Source organism: Tachypleus tridentatus, chromosome 1 (genome assembly GCF_004210375.1).
Source record: "Tachypleus tridentatus isolate NWPU-2018 chromosome 1, ASM421037v1, whole genome shotgun sequence".
Taxonomy (NCBI): Eukaryota; Metazoa; Arthropoda; class Merostomata; order Xiphosura; family Limulidae; genus Tachypleus; species Tachypleus tridentatus.
In genome coordinates, this window is record NC_134825.1 from 139,895,601 (window position 1) to 139,905,446 (window position 9,846).

The window sequence follows — 9,846 nt, forward strand, 5'->3', positions numbered from 1 at the left end:
GAGACGGCATCTACGAGAGAAAGGCTTTAAAAACCGTAAATGTCTTCAAAGGCCACGTCTCATTCTACATCACGAAACAGCTCGGTTAAACTTTGCTGAGAAGCACCAAACATGGAACGTAGAAAAGTGGAAGAAGGTTTTGTTCTCTGATGAGAAAAAATTTAACCTGAACGGTCCAGATGGTTTCCAACGTTACTGGCACGATAAGGATATCCCACCGGAGACATTTTCTACACGACACAGTGGAGGAGGTTCCATCATGATCTGGGGTGCTTTTTCCTTCCATAGAACAATGGAACTTCAGGTTATACAGGAGCGTCAAACAACAGCTGGCTACATTGGCATGTTCAAGAGAGCATCCTTATTGACTGAATTGTGTGGAAATTACTGGATCTTTCAGCAGGTCAACATTGCAATCCACAATGCCCGTAGGACAAAGGACTTTTGCAAGGCGAATAACGTGATTCTTTTGGACCATCCAGCATGTTCGCCCGAACTGAACCCCATTGAAAATGTTTTGGGGGTGGATGGCGAGGAAAGTCGATAAAAATGGACATCAATTCCAAACAGTGCATGATCTTCGTAAAGCCATCTTCACCACTTGGAATAACATTCCAGCTAGCCTTCTGCAAACGCTTATATTGACCATGCCAAAGCGAATGTTTGCAGTTATTCGCAATAACGGCCGTGCAACTCACTACTGAAACCTCTTGTTGGGCATTTCCTACCCTATTTAGGAATTCTTTTTGGTATAGTCTTAAACTTTTGACCAACTTGTATTTAGGCTAATTTCATAGTGTTCACATTTTCCCTATTAAATGCCAAAAATTTTTATTTATTTTTATTTTACCTTTTCTTATTTCTATCTTTCGGAGCTCAACTCAAATAGGTGGTTGAGTCTAACAACGCAAAATGCATATTCATTGCAAAATGTTCATTGGCTTTAAGATTTTGGCCAGCAGAGTATATACGAAACATATTATTCCAACGTGACTTTATATTGGTTGTTACACGACTTGTTGATTTCCATATTCAAATCGGTTAAATATGCACCCTTGTGCAAATTAATTGAAAAAATGGTCATTTTACAATATTTTCAGCATGGTGGCTGGTGTAGACTCGCTGGACCCTCTGATTTCCTTTAATAGTCATTTTTTCACATAGACGGCAAAATTAACTGTGTTTTGCAGTATGGTCGATCTATTTTTGAGATATACGACGAAATTTTGAGGAATATTACGTCATTCGAAATTGCGTTAGAAGGGCAAGGAGACCAGTCAAAAAACTTCTTACCAACTCAATGAAGAAACGACGGTATCAATGGGGTCTGAAACACAAGAACTGGACACAAGAACAATGGAGAAAGATGTTATTCAGTGACGAGACTCATTTCTTCGTACAGTGTCAAAGAAGTCTGCATGTTTGCAGATCTTCAGGTGAGAAACTTCGAGAATCTCACAGCAATCAGTTCGTAAAACATCCCTTGAAGAAAATGTTTTGGGACTTTTTCAGCAATTATGGCGTCGGAGGCTTACATATCTTAGAAGATATGATGCGAGGACCACAGTACATTGAAGTTTTCCAGGGAAGAGTCGTTCCAGAATTGAAAAAGAGATTTCCAGATGGATCTGGCATTTTTCAGCATGATCTGGCTCCGTGCCACACTTCGAAACTTGTGAAGAATTTTATGACTACAACGCGAATAAAGTTGTTGGACTGGCCTGGAAACTCTCCAGACTTAAATCCTATTGAAAATCTTTGAACGATTTGTAAAGAAAGACTTCGGGGAAAATAGTGTACTACGAAAGATAAGGTAATTGGGACCATAATTGAGGTGTGGTACCGCAATCCAAAAATTAGTAAAGATTGCAGTCAACTCGTGAACTCGATGCCAAAGCGGATTAATGATCTTCTGAAAAATAAAGGCGGTCATATCATGTATTAATTTGTGAGTGATTTTTGCATTCTCAGAAATAAAATGCAAAACATTGAAAAAAATCGTAATGTTCCGTCTTGTTTCAATCAATTTGCACTAGGGTGTATTTAACCTTATAGTACAAAGAAAATATCCAGTGACACTTTTCATGGCAAAGCTCAGAAATGCCAAAGAAGGCTAACTCTAAATTTAGAATAACACCATTATTATCAACTGCACTTTATACACTAACTAAATGAAACAAAGAATTTAAGGGCCAAAACAAGTTGAAACTTTTGGTGTGAAATGAAGCTCAACTTTCTTAAGTTAAATTAAAAAAGTGTAATGTTTCACATACCATAGTATCTAACTAGATCAAATTTTATAAATAAATTATGTTTTAAGTTTCATATGAATTTAACTATTACCATGTTCTAAAAATGATTTTAGCCCCTGATCTCACTCAACACAAGTTCATCAATAGTGAACATTTGTATTTCAAAGACTCAAAATCGGATTTTAATACCTACAATGGGCAAAACAGAGATAGCTCGTTGTGTAACTTTGTATTTGATAACATAAAATATACTGAGCCATATAATAACTTATAAATACTGTCTTATTTTAAATGGTAGATAAACAGTCAACGTTAGTATGTTTTGATATGAAATAACCAAACTTGAAATAAAAAAAAAATTAAATCATATAATCTGTGAAATTTAACTGAAATTTTACCTACATTGTTGTCATAAATTGTCTAATACGGTTATAATATGTGGAATATGTCCGGAATGTTCTCTTTTATAAAAGAAAAAACGAATGACCCTATTTTGTTCCCAAATTATTATTTTCTACATATGTAGAAAATGAAGGTCTACATTGACCTTATTCTTGTCTTTGTCAAACATTCCAATGTAATCAGAGCCATGTTAAGTGAAATTACCAATTAAACAAGGTAGAAAGGGTTTAGTTTTGTCCAAGAAAAACATGAGAAGTGTGGATAAGCGGCTACTCTTACCTTTTCAAACTGACGTGCTTAAATTGGGTTTGGGCCGCTAACCTAGGGTTTGCAATAGCAAGCTTGTGTTAAGATTAGTGATGGTCAGCCAAGTTTGTATGTACTTTGGAAGGTGCGTGGGGCTGAAAGTTGAATACCACGAAATATTAGAATACCGAACTTTATTGTGTTTAAGGCACTCAAGTTAAGTCACTGCTTTTATTAATTTAAAGCTAGCTTTATTTTGTTTAGCAATTCGAGGAACAGTTTAAGATTTGTCTTTATTTTGTCACTAACAGAATGGAGGAATTTGATTTTGCTTTTGTTTTAGGAACTGACAAATGAGGGATAGATTGATCACAGAAAGCAGTGCAGTGATGTAGAGTAAACTACGGTATAAGTTCTCAGGCTTTGCTCTTAGCCACTGGTAAACAATAAGGTGAGAATAAAAAAGATCAACTCCATTCTTTACCAGTAATAACTTAGTTTAGTCATGGATATACAAATATAGAACTTCCGAATTTCAGAGTTAAGCATTGGTAAACGTATGAGCATAAATTTGTAAAATGAAAAATATAGCATGTAACGGATTTACTGTTATACATTTATTTTAATATCTACGCTCGTTGATATTGTTAGATACGTATTGCACAAATAGCTTCTGTCCTATAAATTTGAAGAAGATTCTGGAGAGTGAAAATCGACAATATAAGTTTTAAAAAACACTAGCGTATCTTCGAAGATTGTTGAGCTTTCGGGAATCTCGCCTAATGAACATATAAAAATTAGCCATCACAAGAAGTCGAGAGACAGTAACAGAAATGTATGAGTTTACCACTGTTAATATACTGTTCAGCAAAAGGTTGATATTTTGTGTGTCTACCTTTTGTTTTACTAACTGCAAACAGTCTTTCAGGCATTGTTGCAAAATAGTTTAGTGCTCTTTATGATTTTACTTCAAATGTCTGTAACACATTCCCATACAGTTTCTTTGGAAGTCAATTTTATTTTTTCAAGTTTTGATCTATTAAATCCCACATCTGTTCATCTTAGTTGAAATCGGAGCTCTGTGGGCACCATTGCATCATTTGAATAACTCCAGAAGCTTCTTTCTTAGCTAAATAATTTTCGCACAGGTTGGATGAGTATTTGTGGTCATTATTAGAATGCTTTACTACTAATACTCAAACCAATAGGTATACCATGACGGAACAGTATCTGACAGTTCCTGCTATGGTCCATTATTCCATGGCACTGCCTCCACAATCCTTCATGGTACATGGTAATAATTGAGGTAAGTATCTTGCACCTTTCTTCCTTTGCTTTGATCTATATATTTCAAACTTGGGCTCCTCCGTCCATAACAACCTTTCTCAATCATCAACAGTCCAGTCTCTGTACTGTTAAGCAAATTTCAGTCTCTTGACAATAAAAATCTGTTGATCAGAATAACGGTTATAATTACTACATATCCAAACATTCCATTTTTGTTGAGTGTTCTTGATATTGTAAGTCTGGACACATTACACTAACCTGGTACACGGTCGTTTATCTCAAGCTTCAGATCAGTGGCAGTCTTCTTTCTGTCCCAAAGGCTGCATAAACAAAAATATTTAAAATCAGTATCTTAGCTCTTTGAATTGTCAATAAGGATTAGTGAAGCATTACCATAGTGTTGAAACTTACATTCTGTACTAGCCATATAAAATGAAAAAATGACGAAATATTTTCTTGTTCTAAGACTTCTGAATGTTTAAACGAAAAACGACCATGCAGAGCATAGATTACTAATTATACACTAAAAAGATTGCAAACATTTCCGGTATAACAATCCAAAAATTTCTAAGTCAGCAGTTTCTATCCACCTTACTTAATTGGTCTATTGGTATCCGCTTTTGATATTCCAATAAATATATAACTTTTTTTTTTTTTAACAAATGGCAAACTTTTATCATCAACTGTTATTTTAGTTCCTAAAATAGACAGCTTCAAAATAGGGTTTGTGTCTTAAGACGGCTGGTATGGGTATTAAAACTTTTATTAAAATAAAGTAAAGAAAAACGTTTTGACCTTCTTAGACCATCTTCAGGTTAACAAAATATTGTTTGTACATGTATCTCAAGACGGCTGGTATGGGTATTAAAACTTTTATTAAAATAAAGTAGAGAACAACGTTTCAACCTTCTTAGGCCATCTTCAGGTTAAAAAAAAAATGATTTGTTTGTTTCACAGAAGGATGAAGCAAACGGAAAATGCAAAGTTGAATCATAAAACCGAGTGGCAAGTTATGAGTTTGAATATGCTTCAAGAGCCGTAAGAGTTGTCATGAAAAACTTCAACAAACCTTTATTTATTTCATGAAATGTAGCATTGGTACATAGATGTGCTATGACAAAAATTTATCAACAATGTTATGTGTTTGCTCAAAGGGTTGAATTAAATAGCATACACGAACAGATTAAAGCAAGTAGGTATAGAATGAATTCCAATAACCTGGCTCTAATCAGAGTCACTATAAACACTACTTAAAGTAAAATATGTCTCTTAAACTATTGTTGATAATTTAGTAAATGGTTTCAATTTTATTAATGTAGAAACTGCATTTAACTCTGATAATTTTGAATATATGTCTGTATTCTGTCCACCGATTGTTAACGTTAAAAGCTATTGATTTGTTGCTGAGCCATCGACTGATGAACAAAAGTAAATATGGTTATTATCACACCTTCACTTGAAATAATAAAACAATAAAAAACAAGTATGTAAATATTTTACTGAAATCTATTTATAACCTTTATATATAGATTGTTTTGTAACTGCGACTGAAAACTTTACACAAAATATGAAAGCACGTAATTAAAAGGTTATGATTTAAAAACTTTAGTTTCCTAAAAAAATCAAAGTTGACGTATATACCACTTTTTAATCATTTTACCGAAACTGCTTGTATGAAAGAAAGAAATACAATATGGAATTTAAAACACGAGTTCAAAAAACAAGTAAAACGGGTGAAATGTTATCTTTAGGCTTCATTTTGATATTTGTCAGAAAGTTAAATCCACTGATAAATAAGCATTGATTAATTTCACTAGCGCATGTAGACCAAGGACGACAAGCATGCTGTGATAAAGAAAATATTTCATTTTCAGTATTCTGTTTTTATTATTATTCCTGATGGAAGTAACGTTTTTCTTTTATATCAATAAATTAAAAAAAAGGGAGGCTAGAAAAAAAAACCGAAGAGAGAGAGAGACACTGGAAACTCTAAAAGATCAACTGAAACACGTAACGAACGCCAAATTTTGAGGTCTGGTGTTGTATGACAATGAAGCGACATACTTTTTTAAATTTTTTTAATACGAACTCTTCCTATTATCTTCTTTATTGCATATATATCCAATAGCAAGGCCACAAGATGGTGTGACATGGTTGAAGCCTCATTTAAAAGTATATAAGGTTAGGAAAAATTTTAAAATGTATCATTGTAGATTTGGGTAAACTATTAACTTAGTGTATCAAAATTTTCCGTTCTCTTCCTTTCACAAAAGAAGTGGACTACGTCTTTAGTTTCTAAGTTTCCTTAAATATTATACAGTCTTCAAATTCCTTGTATAACAGCTGGAAAACTGAAGTGTCTTACAGTCCTCATTTAATTAAACGTTGTTTATATAGTAACTAAAGATGAGGTTTTTCATTCAAATACCTAAAGTTTGTTACCATCTTATACGATCAAAATTTATGAATAAATGTTCATGTTTTATTTCTTACCTTTCACTCTTAACTCAAGAAAAACCTAAAGAAAAATAGTAATTTTCTGATTATTTCTATTAATTTAAGGGTAGTAATAAGTGTAAAAATATTTTGCATTTTTACATCTCATACAAATACGTATTTTACAAGTTTCTGTGGAATGATGCTGTCTTAGGTGAGTTTGTATGTATTTTTCATTTTCTAAAATTTATTTCTCTCGTCAGATATTTTCAAATAGAGGTTGAACTACTGGCCACAAATCCAGAATGAAGGGTATAATTATTTCCGGTAGGTATTCGTAATATATGTATTGTAACAATGTCTTTACATACACACACAAACCATAAGTTTATCCGCATGTGTTAATTTGTCCAAACTTCAGTGTTTTTTGTTTGTGAGCTTAGTCTTTATCATACAAATTCTGGTTGTTCCCATTATTGTGGATATATTTAATTGTCCCCCACTGGTACAGCGGTAAGTTTATGGACTTACAAAGTTAAAATCAGGGGTTTAGTTCCCCTCGATGTACTCAGCAGATAACCCGATGTGGCTCTCTTATAAAACACACACACACACACACATATTTAGTTTTAAATTAAGGTTAGTGAGATAACTGTTACTTTTTGAGTATAAAAACCCTTATCTGGTGTTTATAATACCAACGTAGAGCGATTTGATTGCATCCAATAATATAACTAAAACTAAAATTCTAATTTTATGTTAAATTTATATATATATTTGATGACAGAACAGTTTAAAAATATAAAACTGTAAACTTAAATCCAAGTTTTTGTTAGTTTTATTTACATAAATGAATGACCGAATATGGCAGAAAGTATATATACAGACACGATATTTTGTGTTTCTTCAGTTATGTTTGTTTATTTTAAACGTGACTGATAGTTTTATTTTCCAATAATGATCAGCTTTGTTGTCGTGAACGCCTTCTCGCGGGTAAGTAACATATATACAAATTAGCACACAATTAACTGTCCGTGATTGATGTTTCGTCAGCTTTCTGTTCCTCATTGTTAATCACACATAACTGCAACTTACGACTTTGTTTGATCGAAATACATATATTCTGTCGCCTCTCGGACATGTGTATTGTAATTCTTTTATAAATTAACAAACTTTCCAAAGGATCTCTATTAACACAGTTTATTTTCTCAAGATCTAAATCTCAATTTCTATTTATACTCTTGAATCTCAATGCTAACTTTGATATTTAGGATCCAATAAGTAGTTTTAGCATCGTATAATTGGTTTGAATATAGCACAGGATAAAATATACGCTGAAAGTCAGGAAAGCTAAACGCTTAATGTTTTATGTAAAATCCTGAAACATTTGAATGTTTTCTCTAGCAAATGATCATTCCTTCAATTTGGTTACGGTTATTCATCTTACAGTTCGGAACAGAATTATTGGTTATAATTACAGTAGTCTCCCACAGTAGACAGATATATTAGTGCTAATTCATGACAAACAAGATTACATTTCTAATTTCAACGTTATTCAGAGATGATTGTAAATATATTAAGACTATTTATTGTAATTGATTATTGTTTTCCCTAAATGTTGAGGTTTTAATAAAACATTAACGCGACAATGTTGCTGATATTTCAATGTTTCTTTACGCTGAAAACACTTGATATTTATTCAAATTTGCCAATTTAAGAAAACCAACTTAGTTTACCAACTATCAACATACGATTCAAAATATTTGTATTAATTATAAGAGCACCATTATTTCAATCAAAATTTTATCCTAAGGATACTGCTTACAGAAAACTTCTATGTATCAAAACATTTTAATTATCATTTGAAATAAAAATAACCCGGCTCTAATTTTAACTTGTCATTTCAGTAAAAATATAAAATGTATTATTGTTTATAAGGAATTTTTTAAGAAAAAATTTGTATTAATACTGTGGTTCTTACGACTATTCCCCCGTTTTTTTTGTTTTCATGAAGAATAAGCGCGAAGCGTACCAACTACCAGATGGCAGTTCCCTCTTGTTATCAAATACTTTACAAACTACTTTTCTGTGCAAAGGCGACGGTTACTACGCTGACACCGATAATAATTGCCAAATATTTCATATCTGTAAGACAGACATTACACAGGACAGGAAATCTCAAACCAGGCAGTGGAGTTTCATTTGTGGTAACCAAACTGTCTTCAACCAGTTGTATCTAACCTGCTCACATCCCAACCAGTATCCCCCATGTAACGAGGCCTCTAACTACTACTACTTGAACGAAAGAATTTTTGCCGGAGATCCGACAGTCTAATATCTAAACGAAGAAGATATCTCCCTTGCCCACTTGTAACATGTGCTGGTTATTGTTGTTCTGATGCCGACAAGAAAATGGAATACTTTGTTTCGTATAACTGTGTATAGTTCTAAAAATGTATGATTGTGCTTTATGTTAATTTTTCGCTAATTACGTCGAGAACACCTTCTGCTTGAGGTGGTTTGGGATGATCTTGGAAAAGGCTTAATGTATTAAAATAAATAAACTTGCGTTTTGTTCGATAGAACTGATGAAACTAATATTTAAAAACAATCATTACAGTTTGATTAACATTCAACTAACTGCCAGTAAAATGTATATATTGTTTTACGCAAAGTGTTGTGGTTTTAACTGTATGAAAGAATTTGTACATCTTAGAAATAAAAGAAAATCTAACTAGCATGCTCACTAGTTTTTATTTTTATTATTTATGCTTCACACTTTCTGGTCCACTCTTTTTGTTTCTAATTCTGACTTAATATTTCTAAAACTAGAAAAAAATGACATGAGTTTGTTTTTGTTGTTTTTTTATTTCGCGCAGTTCAGAACGTGTGAAAAAACTGACATTCCCGTAAAAGTGTTGTTTAGGTTGGCGAATAAACTACATTATACCATTCCAGAACCAGACACTGGGTTCATAATTATTGGAATTTAGCCAGCAAAAACTTTACTTCCGACAATTTAGTGCCGTCTCCGCATTATCTGCTTGGTTGTTTTTTTGTTTTTGAATTTCGCACAAAGCTACTCGAGGGTTATCTGTGCTAGCCGTCCCTAATTTAGTAGTGTAAGACTAGAGGAAAGGCAGCTAGTCATCACCACCCAAAACCAACTCTTGGGCTACTCTTTTACCAACGAATTGTTGGATTGACCGTAACATTATAACGC

General features: G+C 33.0%; 1 long non-coding RNA gene across 1 annotated transcript; it reads left to right on the forward strand.

The window, feature by feature from the left end:
- Positions 1-6,884: 6,884 nt before the first annotated feature.
- LOC143255455 (uncharacterized) lies at positions 6,885-9,363 on the forward strand. The gene is made up of 2 exons (XR_013030674.1): positions 6,885-6,950; positions 8,638-9,363. It is a non-coding gene; the product is annotated as an uncharacterized LOC143255455 (long non-coding RNA).
- The last annotated feature ends 483 nt before the right edge of the window (positions 9,364-9,846 follow it).